This window comes from Procambarus clarkii, chromosome 92 (assembly GCF_040958095.1).
Source record: "Procambarus clarkii isolate CNS0578487 chromosome 92, FALCON_Pclarkii_2.0, whole genome shotgun sequence".
Classification (NCBI taxonomy): domain Eukaryota; kingdom Metazoa; phylum Arthropoda; class Malacostraca; order Decapoda; family Cambaridae; genus Procambarus; species Procambarus clarkii.
In genome coordinates, this window is record NC_091241.1 from 8,229,286 (window position 1) to 8,251,321 (window position 22,036).

General features: G+C 40.9%; 1 protein-coding gene and 2 long non-coding RNA genes across 4 annotated transcripts in view; 1 reads left to right on the plus strand and 2 right to left on the minus strand.

The window, feature by feature from the left end:
* LOC123775098 (uncharacterized) overlaps positions 1–22,036 on the minus strand; it is a 215,839-nt gene that overhangs the window by 163,758 nt on the left and 30,045 nt on the right. The gene's annotated exons all lie outside the window — the stretch shown is intronic.
* LOC138359673 (uncharacterized) lies at positions 6,614–10,154 on the minus strand. Its single transcript, XR_011225984.1, has 2 exons — positions 10,052–10,154; positions 6,614–7,234 (listed from the first exon to the last, which is right to left on the minus strand). It is a non-coding gene; the product is annotated as an uncharacterized lncRNA (long non-coding RNA).
* Positions 10,359–15,816, plus strand: LOC123775099 (uncharacterized). The gene is made up of 2 exons (XR_006775032.2): positions 10,359–10,638; positions 14,584–15,816. It is a non-coding gene; the product is annotated as an uncharacterized lncRNA (long non-coding RNA).

A 22,036-nucleotide genomic window follows, 5' to 3' on the forward strand; every position in this document is an offset into this window, starting at 1 on the left:
TTCCAACAGACCGTTTGTATACGTTCGACCAAATAGTTAGAAAAAACCAGTATCATTCATAGAAAATGCGTTGACAATATGGAAAGATGCACAGCTGAAACAAAATTAAGTTAGGCTTAGTTAAACTAGGTTAGGCTACCTAGTCAGGATACGTAATTTATATACCCTAAATAATAATAATAATAATAATAATAATAATAATAATAATAATAATAATAATAATAATAATAATAATAATAATAATCACATTAACGTGATGTGTATCAATGAGAAGATCCACTCGGACAATGAGGTGGACGTGAACCTACAACCTTGGCAGTGTCAGCCACTCAATCTACCACTATAATCTACAAAGTGGTAGAGTATATGGCATACTCTACCACTACAATCTACAAAGTGGTAGAGTATGTGGCATACTCTACCACTACAATCTACAAAGTGGTAGAGTATGTGGCATACTCTACCACTACAATCTACAAAGTGGTAGAGTATGTGGCATACTCTACCACTACAATCTACAAAGTGGTAGAGTATGTGGCTGACACTGCCAAGGATGTAGGTTCACAACCACCTCTTTTCCCTAGTGGATTTAATAAAAATAAAATAATAATGAATATAAATTTTTACAAAAAAAAAAGATAATATTAATAATATAAATATAATTAATACTAATAGTAAATGAAGCAATATAAATATTTACAAAAATAATGATAATAGCAATAATAATAACAATAAGGTTTAGTGGAATTATAAACCAGCCGTAAAACTGCAGGCAAATACTTTTCTTGAAGATATATCCCCCCATCCCCAAAGGAGCACCAAGAGGAAGAGAGGCCAAAGTGGCAGCTGCCAGTCGACACTCTTCAGCTGTGGAACTGTTACTGAGCCTAGTGGTTGGTGCCCCCTACCACACACACACACACCAGTTCTGGCTATTTTCTAAATTGTCCTATTCCCCCCCCCCCCCCCTTTGTCCTATTTCCCCCCCCAAGTCAACCATTTTCTTGTTGCCGTGTCGACCATTTTCCTGTAGTCGAGTCTTCCATTTTCTTTTTGTCGAGTCAAGCCATTTCTTGTTGTGGTCTTCCATTTTCGTATTCAACATTATATTCATCTAACCAGATTATTCAACATTATATTCATCTAACCAGATTATTTAACATTATATTCATCTAACCAGATTATTCAACATTATATTCATCTAACCAGAATATTCAACATTATATTCATCTAACCGCTCATGTCGGTGGCACGACATTACATTCTCCTATGTTAATTAACCATTTTCGCTATACTAATCCTGTTCATCAGACTTTACATGGAACAGCAACTCGGCGCCGTACGGAACCTGTCCTCTCTACAGCTAAAACGCGACGGTACATCAAGGCAACCAAAATATTAATTAAATGCTATGAAAAGTACCGTCTCTCAAAAATTCGCGTGTTCTATGCAAGGTTGGTTAGGCTGGAAAAAGGAGGGAGGGAGGAAGGGTTGGTAGCCTGTGTTCGTCCTTTTCTGGTTAGATTAGGTCGTTGAATTTTGTACGTTGTGGCATATCGATAGATCAGCGTCATGTCGGTGGGACTATATATCAGCGCTCATGTCGGTCAGACGACGACAAATCAGCGCTCATGTCGGTCAGACGACGACAAATCAGCGTCATGTCGGTGGGACGATAAATCAGCGCTCATGTCGGTGGGACGATAAATCAGCGTTCATGTCGGTGGAACGATAAATCAGCGTCATGTCGGTGGGACGATAGATCAGCGTCATGTCGGTGGGACTATAGATCAGCGTCATGTCGGTGGGACTATAGATCAGCGTCATGTCGGTGGGACGACAACAAATCAGCGTCATGTCGGTGGGACGACAACAAATCAGCGCTCATGTCGGTGGGACATGATGATAATAATAATAATAATAATAATAATAATAATAATAATAATAATAATAATAATAATCACATTAACGTGATGTGTATCAATGAGAAGATCCACTCGGACAATGAGGTGGACGGGAACCTACAACCTAGATCAGATCAGCGACAGATCAGCACCGACAGATCAGCGCTCTTGTCGGTGGAACGACAGATCAGCGCTCATGGCAGAAAAGAACGGTAAGTCAGCGCGCATCTCGGTTACCTTGGCACGCTAAATCAGCGTTGATTATCGTGCATCAACAGCCGCTGGCCGCAACAGCTATCATCATGCCTCGCTATTTATATTTTCTAACTCAGTTGTTGGAAATTTTCCGTCTTCTGTGCCCCCCTCCACACCCCACCCCACCCCCGGCACCTCCCGTTCATCCTAAAGTCAAGTGATTCCCAACCTCTTAAACCATGGCGCAACCCCTAACAAAATGAAACAAAATAAAATGAAACCCTCACCCTTGTTAAACGTTCAAAATCATATTGGTTTGTGAGCTTTGTTTTTTTTCTTTATATTTCTCCCGTACCCGCTGAGGACGATTCACAGAACCTCTGGGAAAAGCTTCGCGCAACCAATGAGAAGAGGTGCGCAGAACTCCCGAGGAAGGTTTCGCGGAAGCCCGGTAAAAAAAAACTAAAAAAAAAACACTGCTGTGGGTAAACAGGAGCTGCGTATATCTTGCATATCTCGCACGTGTTCGGAGCTGGTGCGTTGGTAGCCTGCCCACGCAAGGTGAGGCTTGCGTCTGCCTCTTAACCTTTAATGGATGCCTACTACACTACATATGCTCGGCCTACGCAGTCACCGTAGCACAGTGGTAGAGCACTCGACCGGATCTTCGCGAGCACTCTGCCCTGGGTTCGTATTCTGGCCGGGGAGGATTGACTGGGTGCCAATACTTAACTGTAGCCTCTGTTCACCCAGCAGTGAATATGTACCTGGTTGTTAATCGATTTGGCGGGTCATATTCCAGGGAAAATTAGGATCAAGGACCTGCCCGAAACACTGTACGTGCCAGTGGCTTTACAAGAATGCAAGAACTCTTGTATATATAAATAAATAAATAAATATGCCAGGTTATGTTAGGCTGTTGCACTGTGTTGTTTACTTTGCTTTATTTCCAGACCTACACGTGTATCAAGATAAAAAATATCCTATATACAAAAACCCTTTTGTATATAGGATGTCGGTGGGTCCGGGTACGCAAAGCACCGAATTCCCATATATATAAATAGCTTCATTGTTCCAAGCATTTTTTAAAGAAATTTAACACGACCAAAAATGTTAAGAGCAATAATACTCCAAGATCATGGAAAAATTCAAATTGGAATATAATCAAATTAAATAATGATAATGGTGAAGAACACACCACCAGAACAGAATAATGAGAGATATTGAGATCAGAGCAGGTGTGAGGGGCGTCTGTGAAGAAGAGGCACCATGAGCAGGCATGAGCAGATGTGAGTAGGTGTGAGCAGCAGGTATAAATAAGAAGCAGGTATGCCACAGCCCCGCTCCTGTGCCAGGTAAGTCCACTACGGGCTCACCATAGAACGTGCTACTTGGAACGTTTTGTTCAGAGTACCTGACTCTTAAAACAACAACAACGACAAACTGGTATAAAGAGTAGATGTGCTGTTTATGGGGTTTTAATGGGCTATAAAAGCTCTCTTACGGGTTATAAAGCTTTCTAACGACTATAAAACCTTTCGAATTGTCCAAAAAAGCTGTCTGGTATAGTTGTGTTTGATTCACGGTCTATTATTAGCAGTCTTAGGCCTTGAAGACCGCATAATTAAACCAATATGACACAAAGTAGGCTTTTCATACAAGTTTGCATATATATATATATATATATATATATATATATATATATATATATATATATATATATATGAATAAAGGTTAGAATATATAAATATATAAAGATTTATAAATAAACAAAAAGAATAGGGGTGGTAGACGAAAATATTAAAATGTTTAGTGGGGATCTACAAGGTCTTCTCTGAATACTCTTTATTTTCTTCTCCAGGGCTATGGGTTCCTACAATTGCACCAGAGGTGGTACCCTCATATATATATATATATATATATATATATATATATATATATATATATATATATATATATATATATATATATATATATATATATATATATTAGTATATTTTGGTAGCAGTCTTTCCTGTAGACATATATTATTAAATATGACCGAAAAAGTAAGATTAATAATAATAATTCTAACACGAATTTTCTCAATCTTTCGTACATTACACTTCACTGTTGGAGGTAAATCAAAAATCACTTCTCCAAAATTCATTTTTATTTCTAGTCTGACGCGACACGGGCGCGTTTCGTAAAACTTATTACATTTTCAAAGACTTCACAAATACACAACTGATTAGAACTTACGTCTCTCTGATATTATATCTACATTTGAGTGAGGTGGGAAGGGTGATGTGGCATTAACACAAGACAGAACAGGAGGGGATATTAATAGGGTATTAAAAGTATCAACACAAGACAGAACAGAAACAATGGGTATTGAATAGAAGTGTTTGTAGAAAGCCTATTGGTCCATATTTCTTGATGCTTCTATATTGGAGCGGAGTCTTGAGGTGGGTAGAATATAGTTGTGCAATAATTGGCTGTTATTGCACAACCAATTATATAGTTACAACCAATTATATTACCAATAGTGCTGTTATTGCACAACCAATTATATTGCACAATCAGCCAATTATTGCACAACTATATTCTACCCACATATGTTTGTAATACATATGTCGTACCTAATATATATATATATATATATATATATATATATGTTTGTAATAAGTTTTCTTAAAGTTATATATTTTTTATTTTTTTTCTTATAAAATGATAAAGCTATTCATTTCATTACGTATGAGTTCGTTTTTGTTAATCTGAGTTAAAAATAACGGAGAAATATGACCAAACCTAACCTACCTAACATTACCTAACCTACCCTACCTAACATAACCTAACCTACCCTACCTAACCTATCCTACCCTACTTAACCTAACCTATTCTACCTAACCTACCCTACCTAACCTAACATACCTAAGTTAGTAATTCACCTTCTTAATAGAATCTATAAATATTAATTCAAATAAACCAATTGCAATTTTTTGTTTAAATAACGAAAATCATTCTGTCTTAGGCAAATCGGGCCTTGCATACTAGGTCGAGAAGTGCGTTCTGGCTATTAGGTACGACATATATATACATATAATAAGATACAGTAATTTCAGTATACTTAATATATTTTGCAATTATTAAAAGACATTTGCTGATATATATATATATATATATATATATATATATATATATATATATATATATATATATATATATATATATATACAAGCAGGTACACAGGGTTTGAAAGTATATTATTTTTGTGATTAAATTTGATGTTGTTGGCGAGCCACAAACTTATATAGTAATGGGGTAATATTTCCTTAATTCTTGTAGTGTAGGGCTTGGGTGGTGGTCAAATTGTGAGTGGTGTGATCTACAACAACTCATCGAGAGAGCAGAGCTGTGCCGCGCTCTGAAATGGCCTCATTGCATCGTAATTCGAGATATAAACTCAAAGATTCTTATACCCGGAGTGTGGTGGCCCGGCGGAGGTCGGCGGCCATCATCGAGCGTTCGCTACCAGCCTCGATCATCATCTTATTTCTTTCCCTTACTAAATATTTAGTTTACCCACATTGTTGTTGTATATATATATCTCCAATATCAACTATTTCGCGATATTTGAAATAACTAGTTTAGTGAAGCAATGTGGTTTGACGGAGAAACTTCAAATACTAACTAGTTCGCTGGTGTAATGGCTGCCAGGCCGCTCCCTCCCGCCTTTCCCTTCGGTGTAGAGAAGTGTCGAAAAGGCGGGAGGGATTCCCGCTACAGCCACTTCAGGAGGTGTAGTGAAGCATCTTGTGTCGTGGTGTCGACCCTCACCCCGGCGGGAATTGTGACCGACGCAGGAGACTTGCGGAAGGGCGCCGCGGCTCCTGGTATGGCGGGTCCTTGAAGGCCATGGGCCTGGTATACGAAGGTGATCCTCAAATCGTACACAAGCGTTTCGACAAAAATAGTTTTCTACTTTTCTTATATATATAGCGCAAGGTTAAATGTATATTAGCTTTGGCAGGCTGTGTTAACCTCGGTTGGGTTCGGTTAGGTTGATTTGTACTGAGTTAGGTTGGTTAGGTTTTTGAACTAAAATACGTTAGAGAACCGTGTTGTGTACTATATGGTTTGTATCTTCGTGGTTTGGCCCCCATAGGCAGTAGGGGGGAACAGTTTTTTTTTTTTCAGGGAAATTCCTGCTCGAGCCCTAAGCCTCTGGCTGGCCCACTAAGTGTTACTTATTTCTGTTTTACTTGGGCGGAGTATGAGTATTTATGACTGGTATGGTCGCTTCAGTAAGCTTTTGCCCCATATGTTTAACAACTACTTCTGCTCTGTTGAATCTAAGTTGAAATCTTAATGGGTTTGTAACTGTGCACTGTATTAGATAATGTTCCAGCGAGCATTTCTCCACAGTGCTGACATTTCTGGATGAACTGTGTTGACCTGCGGTGCAATTGTACCAAAAACGATACAATTTGAAACTGGCGGTACAGTGGTACTACATTATTTAAAAACAAAAATCTATTTCTGACCATTTTGCCCAGAAACGGTACAATTTTTTTCCGTATCACAAAGAAAGAATCTACATATTCCTCGATATATTAAAACAAGATCATTAATATTAAAACGAAAGACGTGATAACAAAATATTAGTCATTAGACTACTGCCATAAAGCTCACTCTGGAGCACCCTGTAGGTCTGTGGCCCATTCCTGTTCCTTCTAGAGCAAACTGTAGGTCTGTACCCAATTCCTTTTCCTTCTGGAGCACACTGTAGATCTGTACCCCATTCCTTTTCCTTCTGGAGCACACTGTAGGTCTGTGCCCCATTCCTTTTCCTTCTGGAGCACACTGTAGGTCTGTACCCCATTCCTTTTCCTTCTGGAGCACACTGTAGGTCTGTACCCCATTCCTTTTCCATTTGGAGCACACTGTAGGTCTGTACCCCATTCCTGTTCCTTCTGGAGCACACTGTAGGTCTGTACCCCATTCCTTTCCTTCTGGAGCACACTGTAGGTCTGTACCCCATTCCTTTTCCTTCTGGAGCACACTGTAGGTCTGTACCCCATTCCTTTTCCTTCTGGAGCACACTGTAGGTCTGTGCTCCGTCCTTAGAGATATACAAGATGAATCTTCAGGCACTGGAAAGGTGCAGACAAAGTTAGAAATCACTTTCTCGAGGAAGTTAGGTATGCCGAAACACTTATTTTTTTAATGCAATCTATTTTGATATTTTTGACCCAAAAAGGTAAAATAATAATACATCCCCCCACCCCTCCGTCCGTAATTTAAAACATTATAAACATAAACATTTTCGGATTTGTCTAAATATGTCTAACGTCAGATCGTAACTGTAGAACATGTGCGCTGCTCCACAGCACACATGTTCTGCAACACACATGTTCTGCAGCACAGATGTTCTACAGCACACATGTTCTTCAGCACACATGTTCTGCAGCACACTTGTTCTGCAGCACAGATATTCTACAGCACAGATGTTCTACAGCACACTTGTTCTACAGCACACTTGTTCTACAGCACACTTGTTCTTCAGCACACATGTTCTGCAGCACACATGTTCTGCAGCACACATGTTCTGCAGCACACATGTTCTGCAGCACACATGTTCTGCAGCACACATGTTCTGCAGCACACATGTTCTGCAGCACACATGTTCTGCAGCACACTTGTTCTACAGCACACATGTTCTGCAGCACACTTGTTCTGCAGCACACTAGTTCTGCAGCACACTAGTTCTGCAGCACACTTGTTCTGCAGCACACTTGTTCTGCAGCACACATGTTCTGCAGCACACATGTTCTTCAGCACACTTGTTCTACAGCACATGTTCTGCAGCACACTTGTTCTACAACACATTTGTTCTTTAGCACATTTGTTCTGCAGCACACTTGTTCTACAACACATTTGTTCTACAACCCACTTGTTGTACAACACATTTGTTTTACAACCCACTTGTTCTACAGCACATTTGTTCTACAACCCACTTGTTCTACAGCACATTTGTTCTACAACACACTTGTTCTACAGCACATTTGTTCTACAACACACTTGTTCTACATCACATTTGTTCTTTAGCACATTTGTTCTACAACACACTTGTTCTACATCAGCCTTGTGCTGCATCAAACATACTTTACAGCAGATTTACTCTAAATCTAGACTTACTTACTAAATTCAGGCTTACTCCACAGTAAACTTGCTCTACACCAGACTTCCATCATTAGATTCCTGCTAACTTGCTCTACAATGGAGCAGTTACTCGACAGCAGACTTGTTCTACGGCAGACATGATTGGGACATGATGGGGATGGGGCAGCGCCACTCTTCCTGTGAGTGGACACACCGCCATAGTGACAGTATTGGGCAGTGTTACTCATCCTGTGAGTGGACACACTGCCATAGTGACAGTATTGGGCAGCGTCACTCATCCTGTGAGTGAACACACCGCCATAGTGACAGTATTGGGCAGTGTTACTCATCCTGTGAGTGGACACACTGCCATAGTGACAGTATTGGACAGCGTCACTCATCCTGTGAGTGGACACACTGCCATAGTGACAGTATTGGGCAGCGTCACTCATCCTGTGAGTGAACACACCGCCATAGTGACAGCATTGGGCAGTGTTACTCATCCTGTGAGTGGACACACCGCCATAGTGACAGTATTGGGCAGTGTTACTCATCCTGTGAGTAGACACACCGCCATAGTGACAGTATTGGACAGCGTCACTCACCCTGTGAGTGGACACACCGCCATAGTGACAGTATTGGGCAGCGCCACTCATCCTGTGAGTGGACACACCGCCATAGTGACAGTATTGGGCAGCGCCACTCATCCTGTGAGTGGACACACCGCCATAGTGACAGTATTGGGCAGCGCCACTCATCCTGTGAGTGGACACACCGCCATAGTGACAGTATTGGGCAGCGCCACTCATCCTGTGAGTGGACACACCGCCATAGTGACAGTATTGGGCAGCGCCACTCATCCTGTGAGTGGACATACCGCCATAGTGACAGTATTGGGCAGCGCCACTCATCCTGTGAGTGGACACACCGCCATAGTGACAGTATTGGGCAGCGTCCCTCATCCTGTGAGTGGACTCACCGCCATAGTGACAGTATTGGGCAGCGCCACTCATCCTGTGAGTGGACACACCGCCATAGTGACAGTATTGGGCAGCGCCACTAATCCTGTGAGTGGACACACCGCCATAGTGACAGTATTGGGCAGTGTCACTCATCCTGTGAGTGAACACACCGCCATAGTGACAGTATTAGGCAGCGCCACTCATCCTGTGAGTGGACACACCGCCATAGTGACAGTATTAGGCAGCGCCACTCATCCTGTGAGTGGACACACCGCCATAGTGACAGTATTGGGCAGCGCCACTCACACTGTGAGTGAACACACCGCCATAGTGACAGTATTAGGCAGCGCCACTCATCCTGTGAGTGGACACACCGCCATAGTGACAGTATTAGGCAGCGCCACTCATCCTGTGAGTGGACACACCGCCATAGTGACAGTATTAGGCAGCGCCACTCATCCTGTGAGTGGACACACCGCCATAGTGACAGTATTAGGCAGCGCCACTCATCCTGTGAGTGGACACACCGCCATAGTGACAGTATTGGGCAGCGCCACTCACACTGTGAGTGAACACACCGCCATAGTGACAGTATTAGGCAGCGCCACTCATCCTGTGAGTGGACACACCGCCATAGTGACAGTATTAGGCAGCGCCACTCATCCTGTGAGTGGACACACCGCCATAGTGACAGTATTAGGCAGCGCCACTCATCCTGTGAGTGGACACACCGCCATAGTGACAGTATTAGGCAGCGCCACTCATCCTGTGAGTGGACACACCGCCATAGTGACAGTATTGGGCAGCGCCACTCACCCTATGAGTGAACATTCCTCCCACACTCACCAGAAGTTGTCTGGGACGCTGGGAATAGCCAAGGTGGTGTGTGCGGCACACTAGACCTGCTCTGAGGTACAGACCTGCAGCCCGTGAGTGTGGCAGTAGTGTGGTGAGGGTGTAGGGAGGACAAGGAGGGGGGATGGGGGGGCGTGCAAGACCTGCAAGGGAGGTGGGGGGGGGAGGGGAGGTGGTGGTGTGTGGTGGAGAGAAGCAATAGTTGCTTACGAAGATAGCTGCGATAATGACAAACATATATATATATACAATACATTACTCATAGCAGTATGACGTGAAGGAATCTCCCAAAATACACAGAGAGAGAAGGTAATGAGGGAACAAAAAATGAGTAAGGGTGAAAGGCGTAACACTGAGGGGGGGAAATGAGGAAGGAAATATAAATATGGGAAGTAGCGAGTGCCAGAGGAAACCTGAGCAAGCCTGGGAGCTGCTGCTACCCTCCTGATGGCCAGGGAGCAGCGTCAGCATTCAGTAGAAGGCCGCTGCTCACTCTGGCTGCTGGCGGCCCTAACCTGCTCTCTCACACACCCTTACGTGCGCTCTATACCTTGCCTGCGCTCTATACATATATTTAAGTAAGTACTGTATACACCTCGATTACATCAACTCAAAATTAAATTCATATGAGACAATTTCCATTCTTGTCAATAGTTAGGATACAAGCGCCTTCGTTTCATCGTAATACGTCCAATTATCGACGGAGTCGACTAATCCGTTACAAAGGCAATGTTTGTTAAACAATAAATCAACGTAACGTTTTCTGACTTTGGCCTCGATGGGTTTGGTGGGTTGAATGGGTTCGTAGTCTACTGGTTAGGTAGAACTTACATTTTTTTGAACAGAGTGGCAAATCCAGAGTAAACACCTGGCAGTAACAGGTCCTGCCCTGGCCCACACCTGCCCTGGCCACACCTGTTTTAGCCAGACCTGCCCTGGCCCACACCTGCCCTGGCCACACCTGGCAGCCTCAGGTACAGATTTCATCAGTCTCAGGTTATTATCAACGTTCACAATAACGCAGCTAACGTCAACGTTCACAATAACGCAGCTAACGTCAACGTTCACAATAACGCAGCCAACCCACAGCCTGACTACCAAGTACCTATTTTTTTGCTAGGTGAACAGAGGTACCAGGTGAAAGAAAACGTGCCAAAACGAATCTGCTTCTTCTCTCCCCCCCCCCCACTTTCCCAAAGGTCGAACGCAGGACTTCTCTCCCCCAGGATTCATCTCCACAACTAGCTGTCTAAACTCCTGGATGCCTACTTACTGCTAGGTGAACAGAGCCATTAGGTGATAGGAAACCCGGCCAACCATTTCTGACTCACCTGGGATTCGAAACCCGGAATTCCCGATTGTGAGTCGAAAACGAACCCTACTGTACTACCGGTGTTGCAAAAGGCGAAAAAAAAAAGAAGTAAAATTTTGGATTGGAACACCAAGAAAAATACTGTCTATTTCCATCTGTATCTTCATTCAATAAAGTTAAGCACTAGTTTTTTTGTTTTTTTTTTTGTTTTGCAGGGATATTCCTGCGCGGGCCCTAAGCCTCTGGCTGCCCCACTAAGTGGTGCTTGTTTCTGTTTTACTTGGGCGGAGTTTGAGTATTTATGACTCGTATGGTCGCTTCAGTAAGATTTTGCCCCATGTGTGTTTAACAATAAGTACTAGTGAGCTCTCGGCTGTCATTTCTATATTCACCCAACTTACACAATAACGTTAACAATAACAATAGAGCTGACAACGTGTGCCTTGATAGTCTTCTTTTAGATCATAGAAGGTTGACTTTGTGACCCCTGAGTATAATTTGTCATAGGCATGAGACCGGTAGACTCTTATCCCCTTGACCAACGTCCTCATGATATACCCACAGTTTGACTACCAGGTACCTATTTTCTGCTAGGTGAACAGAGGTACCAGGTGAAAGAAAACGTGCCATAACACGTTCCAAAGTTGAAACGTGTTATGTAGGGAGTTCCTACTCCCTAATTTGGTAGCAGTTTCCGTGGCGTAGTGGTAAGACAAATGGCGCTCCGCGAGTACTTTGTCATGGGTTCGTATCCTGGCCGGGGAGGATTTACTGGGCGCAAATCCTTAACTGTAGCCTCTGTTTAACGCAACATTAAAATGGGTACTTTGGGTTCTAAAAACTATTCTTCGCGGGGGTCGTATTCCAGGGAACATAGGATTAAGGACTTGCCCGAAACGCTACGCGTACTAGTGGCTGAGTGTAACAACTCTTGTATATATAAATGTAAGAACTCTTGTATATATAAATAAATAAATAAACTAGAAGTGGATTAACGCTGCCGGTGGCGAAGCTCCCCATTGGCTAAGAGTTTATACTGAACAGCAGACCCCCTTCCCCCCCCCCTACCATCAGGATACCCTTCAGGTAACTTGCTCCTGGTCGGCATTATCATGCTCCTAAACTTACTTATCTCTTATGTCTCACTGGCGGCGTGTTGTTCACTCCCACAATGAGTGACGCTGCCCGATACTGTCACTATATATATATATATATATATATATATATATATATATATATATATATATATATATATATATATATATATATATATATATAGAAGCATCAAGAAATATGGGCCAATAGGCCCTTTGCAGTTACTTCCATTCTTCCCTTTAACTTACAAAATATTATACCCATTGTTTTGTGTTCTGTCTTGTGTTGAAAGTTTGTTTTCACCTCATCCAAAACTGTTGTAATATATATATATATATATATATATATATATATATATATATATATATATATATATATATATATATATATATATATATATATATATCCTATTTTGAAAATAGACTCCTATTTTGGTTGGAGTCGTTCCTGTAGGCATTATTGAGTGTGACCAAAAGGATGAGATTAATGATTCTAGCACGAATCTTCTCTATTTTCCTTACATTTCCTTCACTTGAGAAGGAAGCTGAAAAATTAACTCTTCAAAGCTTTTTTTTGCAGCTTTATTTGGACTGACGCTAAGAGGCGCGTTTCGTCCACTCATGTTAACATTGTAAAAGGCAGAGTTCGAAGGATTACCAATTGATTGGTTGATGAAGATTAAGCCACCCAAGAGGTGGCACGGGCATGAATAGCCCGTAAGTGGATGTTAGCTGATGATTACAAAGTTTCTTGCTGCATGATATGTGCCTGAGGGTGGGTAGAAGGTGATGAGGTGAAGGTGAAGCGCCTCATTTACAGGTTCATTCTATCTTGTCAGGGCTCACCATAGCCCGTGCTACTTGCCCCGCTCCTGTGCCAGGTAAGTTACGGGCTCGCCATAGCCCGTGCTACTTGGAACTTGTTCTGAGTAGCTGAATCTATAACAACAACATATCTTGTCAGTCTCTTGTTTGCATGATGACTGGGGCAGTATGTTGAATGTTCCGTCGTGCTCTGCAAGTTGGCAGAGTGTAATTTGGTGCTAGTTGCGTGGCTCGGTTTTAATTTATGTCTAATGCCTCGCCCATATCCAGTCTTCTGTGGTTGCAGTATCTGTCAATTATGTTCGTGTCATTTTGCACAGATATCTCTAGTAATGGTCTAGTTATATATAGTGACTATATGTTCATTAATAGCGCTTTGCTGCGTGTTCACCGTTAGGCGTCTAGAAAGTGATGTGTTTGTCTTGCCTATATATATGAATCCGTTGGGACCGACAGTCCCCAAGTGGGCGTGTGAAGGCATAGACGACATTAGTCTCTTTCAAGAGGGGTTTTGTTTTGTGTCCGGGGGAGTTCTACATGAGCAAGTTGGCAGTCTTCTTGCTCTTATAGTATATTATCAGCTCAATCCTCTGGTTGGTGTAAGTAGGGGGTCACACACTTCTTTTAATAATATTTCCAAGACCCTCTCTTCTGTTTTATGGGCCGTGGAGATGAAGTTCCTGTAGAATATTTTAAAATAGTAGGGATTAATAATGTACTCTTGTCTAATAATGATTAATAATGTACTACAGGGATTAATAATGTACTCTTGTCTGTTATATTTGAAGTTGGATGACTGCTCACCTTCCTTTTGACGAATTCCTAGACATATCCATTAGACTAGAGCATCTATTACTGATCAGCACCTGGCTTACTTTACCCAGTTCGTTGTCGACCTGCTTCCAACTGGAGCTGTGTGTGAGGGCGTCATTCACATTGACAACACTCACCCTTCGGTCACATTTGGCTTTCTATTAGATACTGCTGATATATTTTTCTAATACTAATTTGACATTTTAAATCATTCTAGAAGCACAGTCTAATATATATATGGTCATTCACCATTGATCATTCATTATTTAACTGACAGCCTACTGATTAACAAATACACAAGGTGCTTTGAAATTGCTTTAGTTTGAGGCTATAGAAGAATACGATACGTTTTCTTAGTTTTTTTTCACTATATTTTAGTATTGTTAGGTTGAATGTGTTATTTAATAAGTTATATTGTATATTATATCCACTATTGTTGGAATTTGATGTTTAATCTGTCCTTATGATCACCTTCTTAGATATGCTTCCTGACACTGCCCGGTATGGTCAGCACAGCACCTGAGACTACAGGGTGTGGTCAGCACAGCACCTGAGTCTACAGGGTGTGGTCAGCACAGCACCTGAGACTACAGGGTATGGTCAGCACAGCACCTGAGACTACAGGGTATGGTCAGCACAGCACCTGAGACTACAGGGTGTGGTCAGCACAGCACCTGAGACTACAGGGTGTGGTCAGCACAGCACCTGAGACTACAGGGTGTGGTCAACACAGCACCTGAGACTACAGGGTGTGGTCAGCACAGCACCTGAGACTACAGGGTGTGGTCAGCACAGCACCTGAGACTACAGGGTGTGGTCAGCACAGCACCTGAGACTACAGGGTGTGGTCAACACAGCACCTGAGACTACAGGGTGTGGTCAGCACAGCACCTGAGACTACAGGGTGTGGTCAGCACAGCACCTGAGACTACAGGGTGTGGTCAACACAGCACCTGAGACTACAGGGTGTGGTCAACACAGCACCTGAGACTACAGGATGTGGTCAGCACAGCACCTGAGACTACAGGGTGTGGTCAGCACAGCACCTGAGACTACAGGGTGTGGTCAGCACAGCACCTGAGACTACAGGATGTGGTCAGCACAGCACCTGACACTACAGGATGTGGTCAGCACAGCACCTGAGACTACAGGGTGTGGTCAGCACAGGATCTGACACTACAGGGTGTGGCCTGCATAACGTGTAACAATTTAACCAATTAAAAATGCTTGCGTTGAAGAGTTAAGAGCGAGAAGCTGGAGACTCAGGATGAAATAAGAACTGAGCGGCGGAGATGCGAACCTTCATCACGGGAGAAGGCCATCATTTGGACCTGAGAGCTCGTGTCCATCTAAAAGACATCTTAAATATGTGTAGTATAATAAATCCCACACTGTTTGACTTCGAAAAAACACTTTTGCCAAATATAGACAGTGTCCCTGAAAGATTCGCCCACTTCGCTCCCGCAAGATAATGTAAACTTGAGGTTGCAAGGTGTTAATCTCTTGTTTGACAGTCAGTTCCTTTTGAGACAGTTAAGCGAGTGCCAGCTGCGTCTGGGTGTAAGTGACTGGATGAGCAACCCAGCGGGGTTTCTTCCTATTGAGGGATTTGTATGTGCTATGTTCACTCACAGGAGGATGACGTTGCCATATAAAATCGCTGTCCCAGGCAAATTGTAAAAGTTTAGGAGACAATAAACTATGTTAATCTCTGTGTAATCTTCACCTAACCCAATTTTGAAACATTGTGTGCCTGCAGAACGTTCAAAAGTTACTAATTCACTTGCAGGTGGATCAGAAGTATATACAAGCAGCAGGTGATAGCCTCGTATTCAACCATTTTTTTCCGAGATGTCATTTTTCAGAGCCGAGTGATCCATTATGACAATGTGGGAGATGGCACAATGGTTCAACAATATCTATATTGGTTAAGCCTTCATAAATTGGACGCTCTTCCCAAAGAACTGGATTATATTCACTAACAAGAAAGAGGTACAATTATTTCTAGAAAAGTATTGAACCTCTTATGACCAATGATTATGTAAGAATTATTGAATCATTACTACTCCACTTGCCAATTTATTACGTTAAAATGTAAAGTTCAAATGTTCCCAACATTGTCAAAGCTTTTTTTTGTGTGTGAAATTAAAGTGGATCTTATCATCACCAATGTTGGCTAGCTCGAACAACTTGAAATTATCTATATCTGTCACTTCATGCATCACTTCTGGTGGCAGTAGTTTAAAATGAGTCACATTGTAAACATGACGGTTTAACAAACGGATTTTAAAACCTACCTAACATTACCCAACCTAGCTTTACCAAACCCAAACCAACCTAACCTAGCCCCACATAGCCTAACCTAAGCTAGAACTTCCTAACCTAACAGTATATATATATGGCTAAATAAACAAAAGCTTTGACAAAACCGTATATATATATCATTAGGCTATGATGTATTTGCTTAGGTTGAAAACCCCTTGTTTTCGTTATGTAGGCTTAGGATAGGTTAGAATAGATTGGATTAGTTCAAGTTTGTTTATAGAGTAACGATGACGTAGAATGGTGCATACACTGATCAGGTCGTAGACCTAAATATACACACCATAATTCTCTGACATTCTCGAGCGCAATTAAGAACTCACTCTGATCAGAGGTTCCTATGAAAGGCCTTAATGCTATAACAACATAATAAAGTTATTATACTATACTCTTAAAGCCTATCTAACTATATTATACTATACTCTTAGGAAAAAACGTGAGCGTCTTCGACAAGCTGGCTTCCTGCCTCAGGGACTTGTAGCATCACGTAGCTAGTTTTTTGACACGGCTGTACTCCCCTTCATATAGTCTAGGGTAGCAGCACAAATACAGATGTACCTAAGTGTGATAATAACAAAAAAACAATATCTCGAGGCCACTAGATGGATGGTGGCCCTCAGGTAAACTCAGGTAATTTTAATATGTACATTTATGAAAGGACATCTGGCACTCATGTTTCATTTTTGATCCTATGCATTATGTGTATATATAGACTTTCACCCTTATGTAATCTGTAGCAAAAAAAAAAAAGTCCTCTTCACGAGAATTCCAAAATTGTATATCCCTGAGTCACATAGAATGTTATAAGTAAAGCTTTATGTTATAGGTATATAATTCAAATACAAAATGTAATTTGAAAAACAGGATTGAGCATAGAGCTTGTAATGTTATATCTGAGAGTGGTGATTGTCAAATATTAATATAATGTATGATACAACCTGTCATCCTAAATTAAATATAACCTTAAGGTTACATTTAATTTAGGGAGTTTAGCCTGTTTATATTTATGCAACCAATGTTTATGTAGCATGCTTATGTAAATACTGTAATATATATATATATATATATATATATATATATATATATATATATATATATATATATATATATATATATATATATATATATATATATTTATATTTGTTCCTATAGTGTATATGATCATTATATCCAACTACACGGATTCAGAGAGGGAAATCACATGTAACAAATAAAAGATAATTTTATGATAGAGAGAAAAAAATCAGATATGATTGGACTGTATTTTTCTAGAATGCCAGAGAGCATTTGATACAGTCCTTCACAAGAACAATATTAAAGATGGAAGAGCATTATAGGAAGCAGAATCGTGATGAAGGGAATTAGAGAATGGTATTCCACGAAGCTCCGTATTGGATCCCCTAATGTTTCTAATCTATATCATCACACTACCAGTGAAAGTGGAATGTTTCATATCGCGGTTTAACAGATAACGCTAATAAGCATAATGATAACAAAAGTCTACAGCATGGTGCAGGTTATAATAACCCTACAAGAGGGGTAAAAATATATCTTTAGGAATCCAACCCCCAGCTGTAAGGAGGGTTGTATATACCATTTTCTATATATGTTTATTATGTCTTTAAATGAATCATTTACAATTTTCTTTCAACCAATACAAGATTTGAGTCTCAGAGGATTCAACACAAATATTTCAGCTCGAGATATTCGACCAAACCTGCTAGGCGAGTGTATTATATATATTTTTGATTAAGCACATACGACAGAGAACACATGCAACATGGAAACAAATCAATATACCTAATAATAGACAGATCTCAATGTCATTGGGTAAAAAAGTCGAGACATACACCTGGTGACAGAGTTGAGCGTCTCTGGAGATTAGCCCAACACGCTAGCTGCCGTCTAAGTGGGGCAGGGATACCCTACATGAAAACTCTTGAGAAATCTACGTTAAAAATAGTCTCAAACAATAAAATTATCATTGACACGAATAAAACAAACTGGCGAGTAATCAAACAAAGCATTTAGATCAATAACAATAAAAGCTGGACATTATGTACCAGTCAGGACAGTGTAAAGTTGTGATATAGACTGAAGCTACACACCATGAGAGAACAATACTTGGATGTCGTTAGTTAATTTATCTTAGTTCAGTTATTATGCACCCCATACCCAGCTTGTGGGCGGTAGTGGAAAAGGTTACAGAGGCACATAATGGACTGGGGCCAGATTCACGAAGCACTTACGCAAGTACTTGCGAACGTGTACATCTTTCCTCAATCTTTGACGGCTTTGGTTACATTTATTAAACAGTTTACAAGCAAGAAAAACTTGCCAATCAAATGTTGTTATTGTTATAAATAGCCTCCTAGTGCTTCGGAACTCAGTGACTGTTTAATAATTGTAAACAAAGCAGCTAAAGATTGAAAAAAGCTGTACTGATTCGTAAGTGTTTGCGTAATTTCTTCGTGAATCTAGCTCCAGGACCCTCAGCACATCGAGCCTCACACCAGAGGCACACGTTAATAGATTATCATTAATAAGATATGCAAAATTAGTGGATAAATTAATAGAGTTTTAGGAACTTAATCAAAGAATCCAACAGAACACTTCACACAAACTGTGTATAAGACCAATACAAAAATATGGGGCAAACAATTTAAAAAAAAAAAGGTTCAGAGATTCGCATCTACAAAGTGGTCAGAAATTCAATATTTGAAGTATAAAAAAGTGGGCAAAAGAGATAACCTACAAAGACTAAACGAGTGAAAAACCAGAGTGGATATGAGTTTGGCAGATCAAATACTGGGAGGCATAAAGAAAGAAGATATAGAGACACTATTAAAGATAAAGATAACACGAGGCTGTAGATAGACACTTGAGACCAACATGAGTCACCTAGATATAAGGAAATATACATTAAGTGCCTCAAGTATCGAACATTAAGACAGGGATAAAATGGTAATGTGACAAATTCTATTCAGAACTTCAAGAAAAGATACAGAAATATCAGATGCCAACTTTCCAAGTAAGTACAACGAACAAGAGAAAGTGGTGATTTGTCTCAACTGATTAGGAAACACTTGAGATTTAAGGGCCAAACATGAGTGTTATGGAAGTTATATACAACCCATCACATAATAACTTGTGACCCTGAGAGGTGCATTTCAGCAACAACAGAGCTGTCACAACCAAGGCTAAATTTATTCTCCAATTTTTGTAAATCGTTTATAGGTAAATAAGTATAACATTCAGTTTTTTTTTAAAGATCTTGTTCTGTACTACTGAAACACTTGTTCACTAAGAATTGTAATGTATAATTGCCTTATAAAACTTATGTATATGTAATTTATATTGTATTTTCTTAAATAAAGATAAAAAAAATGATTGTCAGAAACTTTAATAACAGAGAAATTGATTGGGAAAACTGCAAATAACAAAGGGACTCAGAGCTAACAATTACCTTTGATGGGAAACAATTGGAGCTATCCAAGAAAGAGGAGGACCTGTTGGAAATAGACATCACATCACACTTATCTCCACGAATGTGAAAAATTTGTTGTAATATACTGCATCAAACCTACAGAGGTTACCTCTCCTAGTAACCTCTGCCTGGTTGACGACCGGGCCGCGGGGACGCTAAGCCCCGGAAGCACCTCAAGGTAACCAACATGGAACCCCGACTTAACCAAGCACATGAAGAACATTGAGAACGTCCAGAAGTATACACCCAGACTAGTCCCAGAGATGAGACTAGTCAGACAAGTCAACTGCCTGAGGTCCACATAGAGAACACTGTGCGAGGAGCCTATGCTACGTTTTCCAATTTCAGAATTACTTTTAAATACATGGATGGTGAAATACTAGTCCCAGAGATGAGAGGCATAAGTCCCACATAAGAGGTTGTTCTGGAAACTGGAACATAATAAAGAAGTGACAGATTGACTTTATGATAAAAGGGACTTCTAACATAAATGAAAAATTCTGACAAAAATGAGTCAGTAATCAGAGGCAATGTAACTGGAGAAGTGTTACCTGTGGAGTACCACATGTTTCAGTTCTTGCACCAGTAATGTTTAGTTTTTATATAAACGATCCACAAGAAGGAATACAGAATTAAATTAAAATGTTTGCTGGTGATGCTAAGATACTAGGGAAGATGAGAAACTTCAACGATTGTCATGCTCTTCAAGAAGACCTGGACAAAATAAATGAATGGAGCACCACTTGGAAAATGGAATTAAATGTGAATAAATGCCATGTTATGACAAATAATGTGAAAAAAACTTTTACAAATTCAGATAAAGAGATCTAGGGGGTGGTTCTAGATAGAAAACTGTCGCCGGAGATCCACATAAAGAATAATGTGCGAGGAGCCTTTGCTACGCTTTCTAATTTCAGAATTGCTTTTAAATACATGGATGGTGAAATACTGAAGTATTTCACCATCACAAGTTTCAGTTCACAAGCTTTGTGAGGCCAAAGTTGGAATATATATGCAGCGGTTGCATGGTGCCCATATCTTAAGAAGTACATCAACAAACTGGAAAAGGTGCAAATATATGAGACTAAATGGCTTCCGGAACTGAAAGACCAGCTACGAGGAGAGGTTAGAGGCATACATGAGACCAGTCTTAGAGTATGCAGCCTCCACCTAAAGAAACACAATAGGAAACTGGAAAAAGGTTCAGAAATTTGCGACGAGGCTATTTCCGGAGTTGCGTGGGATGGGATATGAAGAGCGAATGAATGAACTGAACCTGACGACGTTAGAAAAAGGGATGGAGCGGGGAGATATGATAATATCATACAAAAGACTTAGGGGGGGTTAACAGTGGAAATAGACGAAATGTTCACACGGAATACCAGCAGAACAAGGAGACATGGGTAGAAGCTGGAAACTCAGATGAGTCATAGAGATGTTACAAAGTTTTCTTTTTAGCGTGAGAGTGTGTGGAAATGAAATGAACTAAAGTAGCACATTGTGAAAGCAAACACTATCTAGAGCTTAAAAACTAGAAATGATAGAAAAGACAGGAGTCATTGCTTTAAAAACTGAAGGCTAGAAAGACGGGATCCAAGAGCAAACGCTCGATCCTGCAGTCACAAATAGGTGAGTACACACACACACACTTGAGGGCCTCGTGGCTGAGTGGACAGCGCTCGGGAGTCGTAGTCTTAAGGGCTCGCGTGCGATTCCAGGCCGAGGCGGATACAAATAGACAGAGTTTCTTTCACCCTAGTGCCCCAGTTCACCTAGCAGTAAATAGGTACTTGGGAGCTGGACAGCTGCTGCGGGCTGCATCCTAGAAACGTGCGTACGTGTTAGAAATATATGTAGTAGACATAATAGAAATTTGCTGGTTAGAAAGGCGGGGTTCAAGTGCTAATAGCTCGATTCGGCAGGCACAAATAGTAAACACACACACACAGGGGCGGCCTCCCTACACACATTCTTAGATTAGAACACCAAACTCCACTACATAATTACACCTCATCGCTGCCCGCCCTACCGCCGATCAATATAATTACCCGTCAGCTACGCTATTCTCTCACCTAATCACGCTCAATAAAATAGGTGAAATATCTTGTTAATAACATTATTAA